The sequence below is a fragment of the Procambarus clarkii genome, chromosome 27 (genome assembly GCF_040958095.1).
Source record: "Procambarus clarkii isolate CNS0578487 chromosome 27, FALCON_Pclarkii_2.0, whole genome shotgun sequence".
In the NCBI taxonomy this organism is placed as follows: domain Eukaryota; kingdom Metazoa; phylum Arthropoda; class Malacostraca; order Decapoda; family Cambaridae; genus Procambarus; species Procambarus clarkii.
In genome coordinates, this window is record NC_091176.1 from 9,554,721 (window position 1) to 9,572,208 (window position 17,488).

General features: G+C 43.6%; 1 protein-coding gene across 1 annotated transcript in view; it reads left to right on the forward strand.

Moving 5' to 3' along the window:
• Nucleotides 1-15,169, forward strand: part of LOC123750049 (neuropeptide Y receptor type 6-like) — a 33,691-nt gene extending 18,522 nt beyond the window's left edge. The window contains exon 2 of the mRNA XM_069332062.1: nucleotides 14,442-15,169. The gene's annotated coding sequence lies outside the window, so the exon portion shown is untranslated. The remainder of the gene's footprint in view (nucleotides 1-14,441) is intronic.
• The last annotated feature ends 2,319 nt before the right edge of the window (nucleotides 15,170-17,488 follow it).

Sequence of the window (17,488 nt, forward strand, 5' to 3'; positions counted from 1 at the left end):
CAGTGTTCTGTCCGCTCAGCCACCGGCTCCCTACATAACTCAAGATGCAATTCAGAGAAAATATCTTTGAGATCATAAGCCATTAGTCAACAGCTGCATAGTTAAATTGTTATTTTGTAAGTCATCCCTGCAGATGTGGCCGCTTAATACTAATAAGTTAACGCCCTCTCGCTCATATAACAATTCCGCTGTGCTGAGTCTTCAACAGAGTGCCCGTTTAATAATTTTCTATCCAAAAGGTATGAGGCGTTTCGGCGCGTTTCCCGATGTCGCTGTTCACCCGGCAGTAATACACTTGTGTTTTGATGTAGTCATTCCTCAACAATCACCTTGTTACAAACAACGTTAACTCCATTCGCCGCAAAATCTGACTCATCAGCCACGCCATCTCCACTCCACTCAGCTCCACCACTCTCACAAAAAATTCCCCCCTCCCCCCCTCCCCCCTTCAAACTTTGTAATGCATCTTCGTGAAAATATTCTGTGTTGAAGATTTTTTGCGTCTTGAAGAGATGGGACCGACATCAGCAGCGTCGGAGGAAGAGAGAGAGAGAGTGAGTGAGAGAGAGAGAGAGAGAGAGAGAGAGAGAGAGAGAGAGAGAGAGAGAGAGAGAGAGAGAGAGAGAGAGAGAGAGAGAGAGAGAGAGAGAGAGAGAGAGAGAGAGAGAGAGAGAGAGAGAGAGAGAGTCCTCCCACCCTCTCTGTAAGGCTGGAGAACGCCAGTATTAAAGTGGGTAACATAAAATAAAAGAAAACAATAAAAAAGTGGGTTCAAGGTCTGCCGGGTCGTGTTAAACACTGACGGGGATATTAAACTCAAGTAATAATCCCGACATAAAAGTGACTAAATCAGATCGTTGCAAATAAGCAATCAAGAAAAATAGTAGTCTATTGGAGGCCAAATTTGCACATTTACGAGTTTCTGGACTTTTTGAAAACCAGTTCTGTCAGCGCCTGCTCGCTCCTTGGTCAAAAATGGGATTTAAGCTGTTTATTTCGTCTCCTTTACTTGATTCCGTTTTCATGTTGTTTTAGCAAGCTCGCTTACACAAGGAAATCACAGTAACCTGATGTATCAAAGGGGTTAATGCGCGCGCGTGCGCTGAACTAACAATGCTCAATGCTCCGTCCAGTTTCAAAATTTTTATCAAAGCTCCCTTCTGTAGTGTCCATCAACATAGTCTCCGTATATGAGATCAACTGAATGGGATTCATGCCCCCCGATCTATTTCCACGTGATTCAAATCTCCCACGATTGCAAATTTGGTTTCAAAAAAAGGCTTTCAGTCGTATTATGCATAAGATATCTAAGAAGTACAAGTCAGAAATATAATTAACATCAAGAAGGTCACCTGGCCCGCTGTGTATACCTCCCTCAGTAACACATGTGTCATTACAATACACGGATTAAGAACACTGAAGAAATATGTCAGAATTGATGAGCATGAGTATGAATGCAGTAACGATAGTGCCATCAACGCCTGCGTCACACACACATGAACTAGGAGCAACACCTAATGAGCTTCATGGATAACAAATTCATTGCCAAAGAAGATAACAACAGTGGAAGAGCAAGATAACAACAGTGGAAGAGCAAGAGTCGTCAGCTGTTAAACACAATAGAACATAATTAGAGAAAATTCACATTATTATCTCGCTCGCTAACTTAATACTTGGCAAGTGCAGAATTGCACACTTTAGCTCTCACGTCTTTCACTTTCATTTCACTCATCTCATCACTGTTATATGTCCTTGTTCGGTGTATCTGGTGGACTTTATAACCCTACTTGTGGGCTAAACCACAACACATCTATAAATCTACTCTCGTCTTCTTCTACTTATTCTCGTGTGTGGTGAGTGGTGCCAGGGGGACCACGTGTGTGGTGAGTGGTGTCAGGGGGGACCACGTGTGTGGTGAGTGGTGCCAGGGGGGACCACGTGTGTGGTGAGTGGTGCCAGGGGGACCACGTGTGTGGTGAGTGGTGTCAGGGGGGACCACGTGTGTGGTGAGTGGTGCCAGGGGGGACCACGTGTGTGGTGAGTGTAGGGGAGTGAGTGCCACGATATCTTAAATACTCAGCCAGACTTTCAGTACAACACTGTGTATGAGAGTGCGTCGTCTCTAATACACAAACATGAATTAAAAACCACTGCATAGCAAGGAAAAAAATGCCGACTACTCAGATGACAATGAATATTCCGTTACTGCCAACGGACAGGCTGGATGAAGTGTAATATGTGTGAACACGGCAGCAACACGGTATATATATACACATACACACACACACACACACATATATATATATATATATATATATATATATATATATATATATATATATATATATATATATATATATATATATATATATATGTATATATATATATATATATATATATATATATATATATATATATATATATATATATATATATATATATATATATATATATATATATATATATGTATATATATATATATATATATATATATATATATATATATATATATATATATATATATATATATATATATATATATATATATGTATTGCTGACATTGCGCTCTGAGGTAGAAGATATAACACCCATACACAGCTTTGAAACACTAAGCTGTAGCCCACATCCACGTTGCGAGTCTGTTTGAAATCCCACTCGCTTACGAAATGGCTTCTGGCCTGTTAAAGAGACCTTGACCTTCAGAACACTTTCTACCTAAACCCCATCATGGTTGTAATCCCCTATCTACATATTATTAACACATACCTGCAGTACATATACTCACCAATATGTATTTACCTACGTGTGTCTGAGGAAAATGAGGTCCAGCTTCTTTTTCCTAGTCTTAACCATCATTAGACCAGCTGTATATTTACTTCAATTCATCACACTTATGTTTGCCTCAGCAACTTTCTTGTGTAGTCTGACAGCAGTTCAGTCTCTTCCTAGTCACCTTCACGCGCAAGACGCTTCCTCTGAGAGTTGAATTAGTTTATTGAGGCCCCGTCCTGTGCCTGAGTGGCTGAAACGTTACAGTCACATAATGAGTCCTGAATACTGGACCCCTAATGATCTTCAGGCTAAGAAATGCACATTTGTGTAGCAAAGAAACCTGGGGAAGCATGGGAGTGTAGACCGGAGATGAAGAGTGGGAGTGTCCCACGTGAGAGAAGATGCTCCGGGAGGTTGTCTTGACTCCTGGTGATGTGGTAGGACGCTGTAGCTAGTTCGTCGACTTAGTCATATAGCTTCGTTATAACCAGAACCTCTTGCGAGTCTGTTGGGAGGGAGGAGACGACAGACTCAGTGGCAGTAAGTACCTCCAAATGACGGTAAGTACCTCCTACATACCTGCTGGGATGGAGGAGGCGCTAGCTTCAGTAAGACGTAATACCAGAGCCTCTTGTCTGTCTGCTGGGAGACAGAAGGCGACATACTCACTGTAAATACCAGAGCCTCCTGGCTGTCTGCTGTGAAGAAGGAAGCATCAGACTCAGGAAAGCTTCATAAGAGGATTATGAGTGTCGGGTCAAGAACTACTCCTCACACTGATAAACTAAAGACTAAAGGAAGGAGAATTATAAAATAAAGTCTCACAATATTTGGACAATAAGAGCGGGACACTAACTTTGTCTCAGACCCTTAAAGACTTCTGGTCAACAAAGGAGAAGTAAACGAAGACGAATGACAAAAGTTAACAAGAGTTTAAACAAGAGAACTTTGTGTAGCGTAAGAGAGATGCAGAGAGGGTAGGAGACATACAGAGAGAGATAAAGAGAGGAAGTGATAGAGAGACAGAGAGAGAGAGATAGAGAGACGAAGATAGTGAGTGGAAGTGAGAGAGAGAGAGAGAGAGAGAGAGAGAGAGAGAGAGAGAGAGAGAGAGAGAGAGAGAGAGAGAGAGAGAGAGAGAGAGAGAGAGAGAGAGAGAGAGAGAGAGAGAGAGAGAGAGAGAGAGAGAGAGAGAGAGAGAGAGAGAGAGAGAGAGAGAGAGAGAGAGAGAGAGAGAGAGAGAGTGAGAGAGAGAGAGAGAGAGAGAGAGAGAGAGAGAGAGAGAGAGAGAGAGAGAGAGAGAGAGAGAGAGAGAGAGAGAGAGAGAGAGAGAGAGAGAGAGAGAGAGAGAGAGAGAGAGAGAGAGAGAGAGAGAGAGAGAGAGAGAGAGAGAGAGAGAGAGTGAGAGAGACAGAGAGACAGACAGACAGACAGACGGAGACAGAGAGAGACTCAGACAAACAAAGATAAAGACAAGGAGAGACTGACTTAAATATGGAGACTCCGGGCTATGCATAAGGCGTTGCAAACAGCTGGCTTCAGAAACACACTAAACTTGTTAACGGCACCAATGCAACAAGAAGGTCATTGTCCTTAATATTACAGCCTTCAAGACGCTGCAGTGTCTTCGTAACCTAACTATAAAGTTTATCCTTAGTTTTATCAGCTAATAGTTTACGGAGAGTTTCCTTCTGACGTGGCGATTTGGAGCTATCGATCGTTAGTCGAAGAACAAATCCACAAGGGCCGTGACGAGGATTCGAACCTACGTCTGAAATCATGGGACCTTACTTTAAGTTGTATTTATGTGTCGTTCTTATATTGTTCCGTTACTTCCCAGCGAGTTGCAGTTCTAATCCTTCGTTCAGTTACGTGTCTCCTGATTGTATTTGTTTCCCTTTACGCTTTGTGTTTTGTTGTCATGGTGTTCTTGTCGTGTTCATTGTGTCCCGACGGTTTATTTTATTAAGACAGTGTGTTTGTCCTGAAGTTTTTCTCCAGACAGTGTCTTTGTCTTAACAATGTTTTTCTTAAGACTGTTTTTGTCGTGACAGTGTATGTTTGTCCTGACCGAATAGTACAGTGTCTAGGGAACAAGGACGTGAGAGCCTGGTAACACAACTGCCAGTAAAGTCATGTGCCTCATCTGTGCTTCTTTATCAACCTTAATAATTTTCACGAGAATCTTTTATGAGGTTATCATGTCTCCTCATATGTGACGGCCATTCAGAGGAACACCTAAATCCCGGTGGGAAGCTTCCACCTATAGAAACCACATATTACAAGCATCAAAAGTGTGACGATTAAACTATACTGAAAGGCAGAGGGAATCGAACTTCACCCCTACTTGTTGAGATATATTGGAGGAGACATGATAACCTCATTAAAGATTCTCGTGAAAATTTTTAAGGTTGATAAAGAAGCACAGATGAGGCACGTGTATTTACTAGAACTAGAGCTAATGTGCAACTGCAACTACCAAATAATAAATTAATTATTTCGAAAGCAGATACGACCAGCAACAGAAGGGTTGGAAGTCACGGCATTGCACATCCCACAGCTGGTAAAACGGGGGCTCAGGAGGCAGCGCTCGACCCTGCAAGTACATTTAGGAAAGTATATTTAGGTGGGTGGAAAACTTTAAGGAATAAACCAAACATTGTACACAAGTCTCTTCATTACCAAGTGCTGGATAAGGTATGAATTCACTTCACGGTGAAATTCAAAGTCTTTCCCCACACGCTAAACAAGCGTAGTGCCTTTGTTGATTAGCTCACTTAGCCTCCGAGGCTTTTATTTCTTATCCACATGTTGTCAGTGTCAAACCCACGTGTCGGTCTCCTGCTGGGAGGGGTTGGTGGGGGTGTAGGGGGAGGGAGCCCGGGTGGTAGGGGGAGGTAGGGCCCCAGGTGGTGTGAGGGAGAGGGGGGCCCAGGTGGTGGGGAGGGACTAGGGGGCCTAGGTGGTGGGGAGGGAGAAGGCCCCCAGGTGGTGGGGACGGAGTAGGGTGCCCAAGTGGTGGGGAGAGAGAGGGGGGCCCAGGTGGTGGGGAGGGAGAAGGGAACTATTAGGAGAGAGCGCCAAGCCATTACTACTATATAGCACTTGGAAGGGGTGAGGATAATTATTTGGGATGGGACGTGGGGGAAGGAATGATGCCCAACCACTTGGACGGTCGGGGATTGAACGCCGACCTGCATGAAGCGAGACCCTCGCTCTACCGTCCAGCCCAAGTGGGGAGGGAGAGAAAGGGCCTCTGGTGTCATGCTCGTTGAATGTAAGCCAGACATTCAACTTTCTGGGGAAAACCCAGAAAAAAATTCAATTAGTAATTATCTTGGGTAAAATACGGTCGATGAGTCAGACGGATACTCACCATGAATACTAAAAGAAGGAAATTAAGCAGTCTTATTGTAATGTAATTGATGTAATTATACAAGAGTTCTTACAGTCTTGTAAAGCCACTAACTAGCACGCATAGCGTTTCGGGCAGGTCATTAATCCTAATTTAATTTAGAGGGAGGCCTAGGTGGTGATGAGGGAGGGGAGCCTTATTGGCATAGACGGAGGGGAAATAAATCCAAACAAGCAATAGAAGTCAAAAACGACTTCAAGAAGCAACGGATAATAAGTAACAACAATCAAAAATGCAAAATAGTACAGATTGCACAGCCAAATCCAGAGCCCATTATCCTTGACAACCACCTAATCCAACATACGAACGTAAGCTGAATATTTGTTGTTAAAGATTCGCTACTTGGAACCAGTCCAAGCAGCACGGGCTATGGTGAGCCCGTAGCTGAATATTGGGACTTCAAATCAGCAAAACAGGAATCAAAATTCACTTAAACGACAGAATAAACAATGCAAGAACAGCCTCAATCAAACAATACAAATTTCCGTAACCTTGGCACGAATTTAATTACAACAACAGTTATACAAGGCTCAAGTCAGCCCACACCTCCAATACCCTCCAGGACCTCTACATATCTTAAAGAAAACCTGCATGCAAAAATTACAAGCAGGGCAAAACAAGGCGCTAAGAAAAGCATCAAAATACCGTCAAACGTATAACCAAACCATTCAGAAACTTCATGAAGCCCTGAACACACAACCTCTGAACATCAGAAGACCACAGCAACAAACCATCAGGATGTGGAACACGAGCGAGAGGCTACCTGACCCCGGGCTTGAAGGACTTCGCCAGGATTAGTCGCCCCGCGCACACAGCTGCTGGCCCAAGAGCCTCGATTTACTCGATGGAAACCAAACCCAACTTCATAATTCTGAGATGATTTACATACCAGCACCTTACCCCGAAAAAAACATGTACACAAGCATCTGAGTGCGTATATTTGAATGCTACCCAGTATCCATCTATAGACACTCATATATGTTGAAATACACGAAACAAACTTTACAAACTACACTACACTACACTACACTACACTACACTAGACTACACTACACTACACTACACTAGACTACACTACACTACACTACACTACACTAGCTCAGTCGATTAAGGCAGCGTCTGGGATGCTCTCGGACGTAGGTTCGAATCCTCGTCACGGCTCTTGTGGATTTGTTCATTTAAACTTTACAAATATTTGCTTGCAGCCCTCTGACAACAGAGGACCAAATTTAGCTTCTAGCTTCCAAGAACACACACATGGTGTCAGCTAGGTGGACTGCCCGCCTGCTGTCATAACTCACGCTGTCTTCTATTCTTCTTAAACTTTCTCTTTCTTCTTAAACATTTTAAAAGAGAGGTGGGGAGACACTGGTTTTTATCTTGAGGTGATTTCGGGGCTTAGCGTCCCCGCGGCCCGGTCCACGACCAGGCCTCCTTTTTGTTATACATCCCCCGGGATGCAGCCCGTACAGCTGTCTAACTCCCAGGTACCTATTTACCGATAGGTAACAGGGGGCATCAGGGTGAAAGAAACATTTTGCCCATTTGTCTCCGCCTCCACCGGGGATCGAACCCGGAACCTCAGGACTACGAATTCGAAGCGCTGTTCACTCAGGTGTCAGACCCCTACCTTACCTAACAGTGACTACGGGAAAGTGAGCTCTAGCTCTACATGCCCGGACTGTTAGCCTTATTGTATCTGATGCGTTATAATTGAACTAATATGATGTTCAAATTCTTTGTCGAACTCGGTCCTCAGGTTGTGGATGGAGGTGGCCTTCACAACTTCTTCCTTCACTGCATTCCACTTTTTATCCACCCGTTCAGGGTACTTGTATTTCCGTATATTTATTTGGCTCTTTTTTCCATTTATTGCTTCCATATATCCCAATTTAAACGGGCTGATCTGGTTCACCTTGTCAGTTCCTCTCAGTATCTAGTATGTTGTAATCATGTCCACTCTGTTTATTTTATCCTACACGGTCGTGATATCAAGTTCCCTTAACCTATCCTCATAGCTTAGCTTTGATGAAAGCTAAGGTAGATATTAGTGCTTAGCTCTAGCACTGATCTGCTGCAAATCATCGAACTTTTTTCAATTTGGTTGTATGCGTCACAATGTGCGGATTCCAGGCAGGTGCTACGTATTCCAGTACTGGTGTAATAAGGACTGCGTAGATTTCTTAGAATGAGTCCTGATTTAGGTTTTTTAATGACGTTCCAATATTTGGCAGCGTCACATATGATGCCGATGTTACCCTGTTTATGTGTGCCTCTGGTGTTGGGGTTGGACTTATATTCACTCCCAAATCTTTCTCTCTTTTCGAGTCCTGTAGTTGCCTTTCTCTTATGGCACAGATACGTCCTGGTCTTCTTTCTCTCTGTCCCATCTTCATTACCTTACACTTATTGCGATTGAATTCTAGTAACCACAAGTTTGCCCATTCAGTGGCGGGGGTAGAAACGGGTGTAGGGAAGCACCAGTGGTGGGGTAAGGGGACGGGAAGGAGAAGAGGATTGGTGCAGGTGTCAGGGAGAGGGGAGAAAAGAGGAATAGGTGACAGGAAATTGGAAGATAGAGGAAGGGAGTGGAGGAGAGGCAGAGGGGAAAGTACGGTGGATACGAGCCAGAGAGTTGATGATATAGAGTGATGATCAGGCGGGACACCTGAGTCCCCCTGCCAGAGGCTGTAACCTGTCTGGGAGGCTGCATCTTCCTCATTCTCCTCACTCCCCTGCCTCATCTTCCCCACCACCTTCCTCATCTTCCCCCACCACCTTCCTCATCTTCCCCCACCATCCTTCCTCATCTTCCCCCACCACCTTCCTCATCTTCCCCCACCACCTTCCTCATCTACCCCCACCACCTTCCTCATCTTCCCCACCATCCTTCCTCATCTTCCCCACCACCTTCCTCATCTTCCCCCACCACCTTCCTCATCTTCCCCCACCACCTTCCTCATCTTCCCCCACCACCTTCCTCATCTTCCCCACCACCTTCCTCATCTTCCCCCACCACCTTCCTCATCTTCCCCCACCACCTTCCTCATCTTCCCCCACCACCTTCCTCATCTTCCCCCACCACCTTCCTCATCTTCCCCCACCACCTTCCTCATCTTCCCCCACCACCTTCCTCATCTTCCCCCACCACCTTCCTCATCTTCCCCCACCACCTTCCTCATCTTCCCCCACCACCTTCCTCATCTTACCCCACCACCTTCCTCATCTTCTCCTTCGCGTCACATTGTCTAATAAGACGTTGTTAACGGAGCTGCTCAGTACCTGTTTTAATAGGTCATTATCCTTAGTAGCTTGTCTTGGTAAATGTGTAGGAGCCCCGTGTCCTGTGCTTGGTGGAGCTCAGGCTGCTGGAGCCCCGTGTCCTGTGCTTGGTGGAGCTCAGGCTGCTGGAGCCCCGTGTCCTGTGCTTGGTGGAGCTCATGCTGCTGGAGCCCCGTGTCCTGTGCTTGGTGGAGCTCAGGCTGCTGGAGCCCCGTGTCCTGTGCTTGGTGGAGCTCAGGCTGCTGGAGCCCCGTGTCCTGTGCTTGGTGGAGCTCAAGCTGCTGGAGCCCCGTGTCCTGTGCTTGGTGGAGCTCATGGCTGCTGGAGCCCCGTGTCCTGTGCTTGGTGGAGCTCAGGCTGCTGGAGCCCCGTGTCCTGTGCTTGGTGGAGCTCAGGCTGCTGGAGCCCCGTGTCCTGTGCTTGGTGGAGCTCAGGCTGCTGGAGCCCCGTGTCCTGTGCTTGGTGGAGCTCAGGCTGCTGGAGCCCCGTGTCCTGTGCTTGGTGGAGCTCAGGCTGCTGCAGCCCCGTGTCCTGTGCTTGGTGGAGCTCAGGCTGCTGGAGCCCCGTGTCCTGTGCTTGGTGGAGCTCAGGCTGCTGGAGCCCCGTGTCCTGTGCTTGGTGGAGCTCAGGCTGCTGGAGCCCCGTGTCCTGTGCTTGGTGGAGCTCAGCCTGTAGGAGCCCCGTGTCCTGTGCTTGGTGGAGCTCAGGCTGTAGGAGCCCCGTGTCCTGTGCTTGGTGGAGCTCAGGCTGCTGGAGCCCCGTGTCCTGTGCTTGGTGGAGCTCAGGCTGCTGGAGCCCCGTGTCCTGTGCTTGGTGGAGCTCAGGCTGCTGGAGCCCCGTGTCCTGTGCTTGGTGGAGCTCAGGCTGCTGGAGCCCCGTGTCCTGTGCTTGGCGGAGCTCAGGCTGCTGGAGCCCCGTGTCCTGTGCTTGGTGGAGCTCAGGCTGCTGGAGCCCCGTGTCCTGTGCTTGGTGGAGCTCAGGCTGCTGGAGCCCCGTGTCAGTATTAAAGCCTTTGCTAACTAAACTTTAATTAAGCTCCAAAACGTATTTTGAGTCCTTTATTAATCCATGTTTCTCACGATGAACATGATTGACATTTGTGTTTATTGATTTAAAAAAATATTTCTGCAATGGACGTCAAACTAATTAGCCGGTATGTAGAGCCACGTGACCCACCTCCATGCTTAAAATCCACTTTATATATATATATAATATATATATATATATATATATATATATATATATATATATATATATATATATATATATATATATATATATATATACATATATATATATATATATATATATATATATATATATATAATATATATATATATATATATATATATATATATATATATGTATATATATATATATATATATATATATATATATATATATATATATATATATATATATATATATATATTCAACTCCCCACTCTACTGGTTCACTGTAATGAATCTTTCTCGTGTAAAGAGAAACTAAAATCATATCTTCGTAAGCCTTTTACTTATGCCTGTCTGCCTCTCTCGTGTTTCCTCTCGCTGTACACTGTTCATGTCCCCCTCTTTCAATGCCTTGTGGCCCCTCTTTCTGCCCTGTTCGTGCCCCCTTTTTCCCTCTACACCTATCCTTCTCAACCCTCGTTAAAAACACCAAGGTCGAGCGTCAGTACATTTCCGTTCGTCGTGGTAAACACACGCACATTTTTCCTGTGCGTCCATTACTCAACCACTCACACTCTGCCGAAGCTAAATATCACAACCCCGGACGTCAGTGGCAAAACTCGTGTATATTGTTGACGCATGCGTGTGAAAATGTGGAGTTTTACGTAAATATTTGTTCTTTTGGCTCGCAAATTCGGTATTGGGATAGAACTCTGGCAACGACAAGGAGGCGATGGGTTAGACCATTTAAACACAGACCGAGCAAGGAAGCTAGGAGCTATGTATGTCATGCTTGTCTGCGATATTTCAGATCTGGTGTGTTTTTATGAGTGAGATGATTCGGTTATATCACGGAAATTGGCCAAGGGTGAATAATAATCTAATGCTGTCCATTTCAAGGAGATTCTAATTCTGGGGTACTGGACTGTCTTTCTGATATGTGGGCTGCTTTGTGTCTCTATTTCCTGTGTGTGTGTGTGTGTGTGTGTGTGTGTGTGTGTGTGTGTGTGTGTGTGAGTGTGTGTGTGTGTGTGTGTGTGTGTGTGTGTGTGTGTGTGTGTGTGTGTGTGTGTGTGTGTGTGTGTGTGTGTGTGTGTGTGTGTGTGTGTGTGTGTGTGTGTGTGTGTGTGTGTGTGTGTGTGTGTGTGTGTGTGTGTGTGTGTGTGTGTGTGTGTGTGTTCTCACCTATTTGTGCTTGCAGGATCGAGCATTGACTCTTGGATCCCGCCTTTAAAGCTATCGGTTGTTTACAGCAATGACTCCTGTCCCATTTTCCTATCATACCTAGTTTTAAAAGTATGAATAGTATTTGCTTCCACAACCTGTTCCCCAAGTGCATTCCATTTTCCCACTACTCTCACGCTATAAGAAAACTTCCTAACATCTCTGTGACTCATCTGAGTTTCCAGTTTCCACCCATGTCCCCTCGTTCTGTTATTATTACGTGTGAACATTTCATCTATTTCCACTTTGTCAATTCCCCTGAGTATTTTATATGTCCCTATCATATCTCTTTTCTCCCTTCTTTTCTCTAGTGTCGTAATGTTCAGTTCCTGCAGACGCTCTTCATATCCCATCCCTCGTAACTCTGGGACAAGCCTCGTCGCAAACCTCTGAACCTTCTCCAGTTTCTTTATGTGTTTCTTCAGGTGGGGGCTCCATGATGGCGCGGCATACTCTAAGACGGGTCTCACGTAGGCAGTGTAGAGCGCCGTAAAAGCCTCCTCATTTAGGTTTCTGATTGAAGTTCTAATTTTCGCCAGTGTAGAGTACGCTGCTGTCGTTATCCTATTTATATGCGCCTCAGGAGTTAGATTAGGTGTCACATCCACTCCCAGGTCTCTTTCTCGAATCGTTACAGGTAGGCTGTTCCCCTTCATTGTGTACTGTCCCTTTGGTCTCCTATCACCTGATCCCATTTCCATAACTTTACATTTACTGGTGTTAAACTCCAGTAGCCATTTCCCTGACCATCTCTGCAACCTGTTTAAGTCCTCTTGGAGGATCCTACAATCCTCGTCTGTCACAACTCTTCTCATTAATTTTGCGTCATCCGCAAACATTGACATGTATGATTCCACTCCTGTAAACATATCATTTTCGTAAATTAGAAAGAGGATTGGTCCCAGCACCGATCCTTGAGGTACTCCACTTGTTACTGTTCGTCAGTCCGACTTCTCGCCCCTTACCATTACCCTCTGGCTCCTTCCTGTTAGGTAGTTCTTCACCCATACTAGGGCCTTTCCGCTTACTCCTGCCTGCCTCTCAAGTTTGTATAGCAGTCTCATGTGCGGTACTATATCAAAGGCCTTTTGGCAGTCAAGAAATATGCAGTCTGCCCAGCCTTCTCTGTCCTGCCTTATCCTTGTTACTTTATCATAGAATTCTAAAAGGTTTGTTAGGCATGATTTCCCTGTCCAGAACCCATGTTGGTGCTTGTTTACAAACCCAATGCTCTCCAGGTGCTCAACGAGTCTTAGCTTAATTATTCTTTCAAGTATTTTGCAGGGGATTCTTGTCAGTGATACGGGTCTGTAGTTAAGTGCCTCCTCCCTATCACCTTTCTTGAAAATCGGTACGACATTTGCCTCCTTCCAGCAACTGGGCAATTCTCCCGACATAAGTGACTCATTAAAGATTATTGCCAGAGGCACGCTGAGGGCCTGCGCTGCCTCTTTAAGTATCCACGGTGATACTTTGTCTGGTCCAACAGCTTTATTTGCATCCAGTGTTGTCAACTGTTTCATTACCTCCTCTGCTGTCACCTCTATATCTGATAGTCTTTTATCTAGGGCAATCGCTTCTAACAATGGGAGCTGCTCAGGCTCGGTTGTGAACACTCCATGGTAACTGGCATTCAGTACCTCGCAGATTTCCTTGTCGCTTTGTATATGCCCCTTCTGTTTTTCTCAGTCTTGTCACTTGGTCATTTACCGACATCTTCCTTCTTATGTGTGTGTGTGTGTGTGTGTGTGTGTGTGTGTGTGTGTGTGTGTGTGTGTGTGTGTGTGTGTGTGTGTGTGTGTATTTGTATGTGTGAGTGTACATTAAAAAATATATTTATTCTGAATGTTTTCTCGTGGTGGCGTGTACTAGTCAAATGAGAGTGCGAGTACCGCAGTAGACCCGGCCATGATAACCCTAAGCCCCCAACTTCAATACGTGAATCATTTGCATCATCATTACTCATGTTCCATATATCAGTCTTTATTTTTAATTCTGTTTTTACCTCAATTGATAATGTTCTCTTTTAATACCTTTGATAAACGTTTTCTTTATCCATTTAAAAATCAAACCTGTGTTATTGAAAAAAATTATTATAATTGTTTATGTTGCATTAATAGCCCTATAATTCTTTAAATAATAAGATGATAGTAAGGGGGAGGGGGGAAAGGATCTGAAAGAAGTTCTACAAAAATATTTTTTAGATTTTTGATTTCATGTAAAATAACATTGCTTAGTTAACTGAGCAGTCGAGGTTCAGAAACGACTTGACTGCGCATCGGAATTTATCTGGATTGTTGAAAGCTTAAGTGAACGAAACCGGATTAAGTCTTATATTAGCTTGCACAATACTGAACACAATGACTGTAATACATTTAACAGTGTACATTTTAGTAGTTAACACAGCGGCTATACATTGTATAACAGTATACACTCCAGTAGTAAACATATTGACTGTATTGTGGAGTATTCTTAACAGTATACACCACAAGTTACCCATCACTCAAGTAACCAAGAAGAAAGTGTCTCTCTATCTCTTTCCTGTTCAGTCAAATTTATGTCGTGTGTTCTTGCAGGTGTGAGCTGGAGGAGGAACCAGGAGGAGGTGACGATCATCAGTCGAGGTGAGAGAGGTGTGGAGGCCCACTGTGGCGAAGGCAGCGGCGCGTGTTCCAGCCAGGTCTCCGCATCCACCAGCCGTCATGGACCTGGAGCCACCAGGAAAGAAACGGTGTCTAGATTTATGACCAAAGTGACGATTGAGGCTTTAGTGGAGATGAAGTCAGAAGTTTCGTCAGACATTATGTCGGAAAATTCGACTGATGTCACCCCAGAAGCTCAAGAGGATGGCATGTCGGTATTATCGATTAACATCACACCTAGAACTCCAGAAGTGGCATCGAGAGACGCGAAGGAAGTCTTACAGAAAACTATAACGGTATCTCGGAAGGTCTCGTGACCCACCTGGGCGAGTACTATAAAGAACATTTTCCTATTCGTAATGTTAAAAGACGAGAAAAGACCAACCTCGCCCAAGACGCTTCCTTGGGGGAGTTGGACCTGATAATTCCTTCGGATCTTCTTCCTCCACTAATCATGTTGTAACTAAAACTCACACCAATCTTGTAGCATGCTCTTGTAACATGCTCTGTAATGTTACAAGATTTTTAGGGCGATGGAGGAGCATGCTTCGTCGTCCAAGGCCTAGGTTAGCAGCAGCAGCAGCAGCAGCAGCAGCAGCAGCAGCAGCAGCAGCAGCAGCACCTGCAGCAGCACTACGACAACTGGGTTATACAGTAAAGTTTTAAACAAAAAGAATTTTCGAACTTTACAGCTAAATTTTAAGTTTCCTGATATTTCTTATTGTACTCTTACTATATATACATATATATATATATATATATATATATATATATATATATATATATATATATATATATATATATATATATATATATATATATATATATATATATATATATATATATATATATATGTCGTACCTAGTAGCCAGAACGCACTTCTCAGTCTACTATGCAAGGCCCGATTTGCCTAATAAGCCAAGTTTTCTTGAATTAATATATTTTCTCTAATTTTTTTCTCATTAAATAATAAAGCTACCCATTTCATTATGTATGAGGTCAATTTCGTTTTATTAGAGTTAAAATTAACGTAGATATATGACCGAACCTAACCAACCCTACCTAACCTAACCTATCTTTATAGGTTAGGTTAGGTTAGGTTAGGTGGCCGAAAAAGTTAGGTTAGGTTAGGTTAGGTAGGTTAGGTAGTCGAAAAACAATTAATTCATGAAAACTTGGCTTATTAGGCAAATTGGGCCTTGCATAGTAGGCTGAGAAGTGTGTTCTGGCTACTAGGTACGACATATATATATATATATATATATATATATATATATATATATATATATATATATATATATATATATATATATATATAGTTAGTTAGTTCATAACATAGTTAAATAGCGCTATTGTAACACTGATAAATATAACAATAATAATGGAAAGAATTAAGCTTTTTTCCTAATAAAAAATTATTTGAATTTGAATTTTAAAGCGCACTCATTCCTTGGTGCTATGTTCACTCTTGTGTATATTGTTGGCGACGGGTTAGTGCTTTGTTTCAGGAGAATATTCCTGGAGACCTAACTGTGTAAGTTAATTGTCTTGGAAAGCCATATATATATATATATATATATATATATATATATATATATATATATATATATATATATATATATATATATATATATATATATATATATATATATATATATATATATATATTCATTCGCAAAACATTGTCATCGACCTAATTAATATGCCTGTTGTGTCTATTGTAGACTGTTATGAGCATATTTTCTGTATGGTACATATAAGGAAAGATAATTATTTTAAGCGGAGCAGAACCAAATACTCAATAAGAGTTAAGTGTTGTTGATGAGTGTTGGTGTCAAGTGAGCCTCTGAACTGTCACTCCCAGTCACCCTACACCTGTGAAGGTGACGAGACGGGGTTCGAGACTGAGGTCATGTGAACCTGTACGCCCAGGTAACCGGTTTTTTAATGATAGAGGCTAAAGGTGTTTAGCCTGACCCCACTAGTCGACCTGAACCAGTTATTGGCTCAGGGTAGATTACGTGGGAATTACGTGCCCGAGTCAGCGACCCCAAGCTGTGCTGGTCTTACCTAGTCGTTCCTCTGACATGAGCAGCTGAAGGGGACCTGCTAAGCACTCTTCCTTTTCCCGACACAAGTCATCTGGGGCGCTGTCCGACGACTGACGCCTCTCCTGACACGACATGAGAGCGACCAGCGTTTGAGGGGTTTGGGCACGTCTTGAAGGCCCGCCAGCTAGTCACTCATTTGTAATAGCATTTGCCTCGCCTGTAGTGCTATGCGATTTTGTTGCCTCATTGTGGTATGGCCTCTCGCGCCTCACCGTCGTCCCCGACTTGCACCCAGGTATATATTTTGTGATAATGGTAGATTTATGCATTGATCAAGTGCTGACGAGACGAATACAGGCTTCTAATAATGAAAATAAATTGAAACATTTTATTGATATCACTACTGGCACACCCGGGCACCTCATGGCAAACATCATAGCACATCCTTACATTTGACATCATGGCACATCCTTGTAGTTGACATGATGGCACGGTCTTGTTATTGACGTCTCTGTAAATCCTTGTAGTTGGCTAGATTTACATTACAGTGTAGAAGATTCGTAAAATGCTATATGCATGGCGAGTGTTAGTGTGGTCTTCATAATGCTGTCTTTCAATATGCTGTATTATAAACTCTTGGAGAATGTATAGTTTCGACGCATTTTCGTTTATATGTTGTAAAAATTCTGACATGAAATGTTTTTCGTTATAATTAAAGCAGTTTGCGCTCAAATTGTTAAAAAACGGCAGTTATATAAAGATTAATCTCTGTCTGTCTGTCTGTCTGTCTGTCTGTCTGTCTGTCTGTCTCTCTCTCTCTCTCTCTCGTCTCTCTCTCTCTCTCTCTCTCTCTCTCTCTCTCTCTCTCTCTCTGCTCTCTCTCTCTCTCTCTCTCTCTCTCTCTCTCTCTCTCTCTCTCTCTCTCTCCCC